A 7,232-nucleotide genomic window follows, 5' to 3' on the forward strand; every position below is an offset into this window, starting at 1 on the left:
TCATTATTTTGGTAAATCCTCTCAGTCAGTTGTTGCATTGGACTACAGTCCCCTGGTGATAAGTTAAGGCACAGCGCCCGGGCTTTTCTCGGAAAGAGTCATGAGTGTCACTAGGCCTGCAGCCTGGGCCCGGCACATGTCAGTTAATGCTTGCTAGATTTTGCACAAAAGCATCCTCATCGGTCTGGGGAGAAGGAGTTTGTCGACATCCTGGCAGAAGTGTCTGGCGTTTTACTTTTGCCTGGCGTCGAACGATGGGGGAAGGAAGGGGTGTAAATTTGGATCCAGCATCTACCCGCTGATCATCTGTTCTGTGAACTCCAACATGGGGATAGGGAAAGAGGGGAAAGGGTGAGTGGAGACAGCGATGGATCATCGGGGTCGGTAAGGGGGTTTAGGGGTGTTTCACCAGTGTTTTGTGTCTCTGCTCTGTGGTATCCCAAGGTCAAACTTTTCTAGGGGACTGTGGTGGTTCAGTGCCACACTTTGTGTCTTCATCTTGTTTTAGTTTGTCTTGTCTCGGGTCCTTGAGAGTTCTGGGGACTTAAAGAATCTTTTTGTCAAAATGTGGTTTTAGTATTTAAAGCTCAGCCGGAGAGAGCGTGTGCAGCCAAAGCGAGGTAAAGTAGAACATACCAAGTGTGATAGTCAGTAGCATGACACTGAGCGAGGGGGGGGACAATATTTAACAAACATCTCCACAACCTTAACCAGTGTTTGTATGACCTAAACCTGTCCACAAGCAGGACGCCACAGGTCAGGGTAAATCGGTTAAAGTATCTCATTTCAAAATGGGTATACAGTCATGGATCTTTATTTGGTTCAAGGCTGAAATGGTTAAACCAGCCGGGTAAAGACATGCCCCTAATAGCAATTATAACCTGAACATCTGTAAGCCTGTACCACTATTATAGTATATATAAATCACTGAACTCCTTTTTCTTCCTGCCTTAAATACACAGATTGTTTCGAAGTTTGCTAAGGACAGGCAGCTAAACCGAGCTACATCTACACAACTTCTGTGTATTGCTACGATTATTCAGGTTCCAAGCCCAGCTGACATTGGTCGAAAGGCGAGAGTTCACCCTGGACAGGCGTACAGTCCATCACAGGTCTGACACTTACAGACGGACACACATTCACACCAACCTTCAGACTGTGGAGGGAAACCCATGCAGGCACGGAGAGAACATGCAAACTTCTGAATAATTTAGCATGTATAAAAGTAATAGCCAGCTGACTGATCCAACAGACGCATGAACAGACTGTCAGTGTGGGAACATGCTAAAGGCAAAGTTTCCATGAATACAAATAGTCAATTTTGCCTCTGTCGTTTGAATGTGGAAGATGAGACTTTTGACTGCTGGTTACGTCCATCATGTTATGACAGGGTGTCGTGTACTTGTCTTTCACTCGTCTTCGCTTTCTAATTCTCATTGACATTTTACATTCAGGAGCAGCCCGAGTACAGAGAAAGCTCTTAATCTTGGCCGAATCTTTTCTCAGAAGAATCTTACATGTTTAGAAAGACATATATATGGATGTTCTGTTCTTCTTTTGGTCTAATATTGAATTCACAGTATTAAAGCCCACATTTACTTGGAATAGTTGGGGATCTTTGAATTGAAATTAGAGCAGCTCAGTTTATTATGGATGGACTCTGATGTAGACGATATGTCAGCTATTGATATTGATTATGTGAACTCAACTCCAGCATGGTAACAAACACAGGTTTCAAGATTAGTAATGCTGTTCACGCAAAAGTAAAAATAGTAACGTCAGACATTGTTGGCCTCTCTTTAGGTGGCAGGAGTGAAAAAGAGTCATCCTCAACATTAGTTGTGTTCTGGTTTCAGAACGATGGAGACAGTTGGAGAACAGTTAAAAAATATGATGTTTCTTTCCTTACTTTTTTAGGCCATTGTGCAGTCACTCTCCAAAAAGCCATTGCAATTCTCCAACTTTTTCAGAGTCATTTCAATGGGACTCACCAGCAAGAAAGACTAGAAGCGTTTCTTTGACTCACTATGGGCACACATCACAATGGTGTCTGAGAGATAACGATGGATTTTGACTCAGATGTAGATCCTTTTCCTCTACACTTATGGCGTTTTTCCAATAATGGCACCTTCTCCTTATCCATTGCATATTAGTACCACCTCATACCTGAGGCGAATGTAACTGGTTGTCATAGCAGGAAACTGCCGTGACCTAACGTGACACACACACTGAACGTGGAAGACGTGTTTGATTCTTGGTATAGGTTTGTTTGCTAAAACACCGCTGGATAGACTACTTAAACACAGCACATTGGTTCAAGACCACCACCCCACCCCCCTCTGTTGCTAGCAATGATGACACAGTGATTATTGAGGATTCTCTCCAACCAATCAGCAGTCTGCAGGTTCTCACGTCACCTTTTGGTATCGCCTCAGCTCGCTTGGAGCCTCGACGGAGGTGGTACTACATAAGCGGAAAGCGTCTACTCCAGGTGATGCTGCTATTTCAGCTTCGCTGTACAACCCACTTGGTCAGTGGTTGATGGTCAGTGAAACTGGTCCAAAACTGGAATCCAAACAGCCCATTTATTCACATTTAATCCCCTAGATGTTTCAGATTCAGTCATAGCAAAGATGATTTTTCTACCAAGCTCAATGACTCACCTCCTACTGCTGCTCATCCACATTACCCTTCTGTTTCCAAGGACCGATGCGAGCTTAGATTGTCCATTATAGTGTCTTTGGGGACACAGCTCTGTGGAAGCCATGAACATTTGATGGGGACATTAGCAAAAGGCAACACGTCATTACATGACCATTTACACATAATCACCCACTTAAGAAGACCCCATAGGACAGAACCGCATAGCATGGGCCATTTACACACCCCATGTGTGTGTGCACGGCTGTGACGCGGACGTGTGTGTATGTGTGCGTGGGTCCGTGTTTGCGCATATGCTCTGGCCTAATAGTCCATCTGACACATGCCTTATGGTGATGTTCAAAAATAACCATCAAAATGACCCATGTACCTTCACTTGTATGGCTACACTCTCCAGCTCTGTTGTCTTTCTGCCTGCCTCAAACACACACACACACACACACACACACACATACATATTCTCTCTCTCTCTCTCTCTCTTATAGGGAATTACCATCCCAGGTGGAGAGATTGAGAAGCTTATTCTCTCATTGATGATTCCTCATGCATGTTTTGTGTAAGGGATAATGGGAGTAATTTTTATCACAGTAGCTATGCAAGTGTGTACAAGAAATTAAGTCCAATATTACTAATTATGCTCATTACCAATTATTTACCAGAGAACACAAACATACACATTGGGAGCATTAAAGCACAGCATGATCTGCGCTTTAAAGTCAATGTAATGTTCTGTCTCCAGAATTTGATTTCCCTGCATGGGTGCTGAGGATTGATGTTATAACAGATTTTAAAATGTCACTTCATTTTCATCACATAATTTACAAATAGAGATGTTTTCCTTAAGAGGTTTTAGAATCTGGCTGCCATCGTTCTGAACATGACCATAGTGAACGTTTCAGCAAACCTCTGAAGGAAAACATCTCTGTTTTTAATTTTTGAGACAAAAAAAGAGGTGACATTTTAAAAGCTATATATATAAAAGTTATAATATCAATCAAGCTGACTTTTCCTGTGCGGCGAAAATACTTCAAATTGTACATAGAAATACTATTAGTTGGACGATACACCAACGTTTGGTCTGGTCCGGTTCACGATTTTCGACCCATGATTTGATACAAACCTTGATTCTTTTTTCTGGGGGGGTCTTCAGTAAACGTAATACAACATTTTTTTTGCCACATGGCATCGTTTTGTTATTACTTACATCCCAATTTAAAACTTTAGTACAACAGCGACCTTATTTATTGATATTGATTGATTTCAATGCTCATCTATCCAACACAAAGATTCTGTTGTACCTTAAAATAATGTTTCCCAAATTGATTAAGCGGTTCATAACTCATTGGAATGAGACATAACAATAATGGTCACAATTCCCCTCACAAGCTGTAGGGGGAACGAAGAGGAACAGGGCATTGGCACCAGATGTACTGGCACCTTGATACTGTAAAGGTGCTGCTTGACTAGTAGCTAATGCTAATGCTAATGTAATTCTTGGTGGTTAACGTAAGATTACGACACCGTTCAACATCACATTTTTAGTATGATTGTTTTGACCACGGGTAACAACTCTGGGTAATCAGTAATGTTAACTGCATAGATAGACGACTAATCTAATGGGAATCTAGCTAGCTAGCACACCGCCGTCTTCTGCCTCAGTCTCCCGGCGCTGCAAGGCTTCAGTCAGGATGAGAGTAGTTTGACTTTTTCTTTCCTGAGAGTCAGACGATGATGTCATATTATCTTTTATGTGAGGCTACAGCCAGCCTTGTAATCAAATGTCCATTGTACGTCTGTTGGAGGAGTGCACTGCCAAGTCAGTAGAGTTCTCTTAAATTTCCTGAGAGATGAACATTTAACTTTTATAAATGGAAATGGAAGATTGGAGTGAGACTGTTTAATCTCATTTGTCAGAATATTTTTATCTCTAGCTCAGTTGCAGCTGTTTGAGGTAAAATATTTGACAATAAGGTCCTTTATAACCCTGCCACCCACGCACACTCATTCCCAGTTATGAGGTGTAATTCTACCCAACCTGTTAACTGGTTTTTCATGAGAACTGCATACCTTTTATCCTCACTGCGGAGCATCTTCAACAGCAACATCGCTCAACAACGTTTGGACTAAGAGTAAAAATGTAAAAATAGTAACAACCTTCTGCTATACGCTGTAGCCTTGAGAAGTAAGAAAGACCATCTTTATTCACCAAGTCTATTAATAAAATGTCAGTCAATTCCAATGAATAACCCGGGGACATGCTTGCTGATGTTCGCTGTGTGTGTGCACACTGCTTGGAAATAAAGTTGTCAGTCAACAAGATTATAAAGACCTCTGTAATAATGTGGCAGAGGACCATAGGGGCGTGTGTGTGTGTGTGTGTGTTATGAGATAGGGACCGATATCCAGGGTGATGCCCCTGTAATGTTTCTGTGGATATTCTCACTGTTATTGGTGTCAGCTGCAGAGTGACCCTGCTTTATTACGGCCTGGCATCTGGACTGCTATAGTCCTTCCTCAACTTTCCTTGCTCGCTCTCATTTTCACTTTCAGTTTCCTCCTGTCCACTTCTTTGTCTGCTTTCTCTCGTGTGTTTCTATCCCCAGATGGCTCCTGTTAAAACGACCATGAGATTGTCCTGAGTGGTTCCTGAGGAGCGACGGTAAGAATGTTTGAGAAATGAGGAAAAAGGACAAAGGGAAGCTGCAGGGGTCCATTTCAACACGCCGGCCAGCTCTTCTATTTGGACCAGGAGCTTTGCAGGAGAACAGGGGCAGTACGGAGAATAGGCCAGAGAAAGGCAATAAACACTTTGTGAAATTGATGTGGAAGTAGGAAATTTAGAACGCGCTGCAAGGGCAAACAGCATTGTATAATGTATTTGCTGACTGTTCCATGTATTGCTCGACTTGCCAAGGATGATAAAATGAAATGCTTTGGTGTTCTTTTCCGCCACTGATTTCTTCTTTTTGTCCATTTGGCCATAAGCCATTAGCTACGCAGTTTGGTGTGGACCAGCTGTTTTTTTTTTTGGTTTACCTGTTTGTTGGAGATGTGTGTTGAGACAGACATTGCATGTATTGCGGGAAAATGAGATGTAGCCCGTTGAATGATGCTGGTGTCTGGAATTCCAGGCCAGGTACAGAGGAGTGTCAGTCAGCTGGCCTCTCACAGACAGCCTCTCTCCCACACTCTAACATCAAATGACTGCAGTGTCAAAATGGGATGATGGATTGCTGATACTTGAATTTCAGACTTAAATTACGTTTCACCAATTTGTTCTCTTTAGACAAACCTTGTTACAAAGCGTAAAAGTTACACAAAACTACAAACTACAAAATTAGTTACTCAGTTACAAATTGTATAAGTACATTTTTTAATTCTGAAATGGGACCCAACCTCCATGCCTCTTTGACGGATCTTAAAAAAGCAATGGCTATACTTCCATTTCGAGAATTTGGGCTTGTCTCTCGTTGACTGACTCGCTTGTGGTGTTCATGCGTGTCTGACTATGCGTGCTTTCAAACACCCGCCCAACTCTACCTCTGATTGGCTTACCACGACATTATACCCAACCTCAGCCAATTGAAACCAAACCAAAAAATTAAAATCCTTGTGTCACATTTTTGATACCAAAGAACAATTACTGCCGAAGACAGCATGTGTTGTCCGGCATAGTTGTTGACATTCATGTGTTAGTCTTAACGCTGTGCTGAGAAATCAGCGCAGTTAACCTGAATCAAGTTGTCCAGTTGTCTCTTTGGTCTGCTGTTTTTGTTATATATATATTATTTTATTATGTTATAGTACACCGTTTTGTGTTTAATGCATCTGGTGCCAAGCTGCTTTTCATCTGTAGAGTTGCTGCCAGTAGCTGCTCAAGGTGTGTTTGCTGCCCCCAGTGACCAGTATCATTTCAAACACAGCTGGATTATTAAAGCACACTTGTTTTTACCCCCAGCAACAAAAGGTGTCACCAAATTAGCCAAGACTGAAATACCTAGGATCAAATCCTTGACAAGCCCCCAATTTGTCATAACCCGGCATATGAGCCGTGACAAAAAAAACTGTTTGACGGTCACCTTTAGGTGCCTCAATTTAACTGTAATGCAAGGGTGAACAGAGTCAAAATGCTCATTATTTTAAGTAAGATATCATGCAAAACTGTTGATAAGTATACAATGAACACTGAACATAAACATACAGAATACACAGATACACAGAAACATGTGTATATATATATAATCTATGTATATACTGTATATCTGTTGATATGTTACACAGATGTGGGGTGTGATCATGGCTGTTACACAGATGAGAGGTGGGATCATGGCTTGACTTTGGATCTATGTTGTTCCTTTCAGAAAACGCTTTCCCACTTGCCTTCATTCAGGAGTGTGTCCCCATACACCAGTGGTGTGTGTGATGTAGTGATGTCCAAATGAAGGTTCTCGAAGCTTCTTGAAGCACTTTCTTTATTTTCTGAGCCCACTCAGGTCTCTGTTCAACAAAGGGAAGAAAGCAGACTGAACTGCCATTCAAATACAACTCAAGGTCCATGACGCTGTCATGAT

The sequence above is a fragment of the Etheostoma cragini genome, chromosome 22, assembly GCF_013103735.1.
Source record: "Etheostoma cragini isolate CJK2018 chromosome 22, CSU_Ecrag_1.0, whole genome shotgun sequence".
Lineage (NCBI taxonomy): Eukaryota > Metazoa > Chordata > Actinopteri > Perciformes > Percidae > Etheostoma > Etheostoma cragini.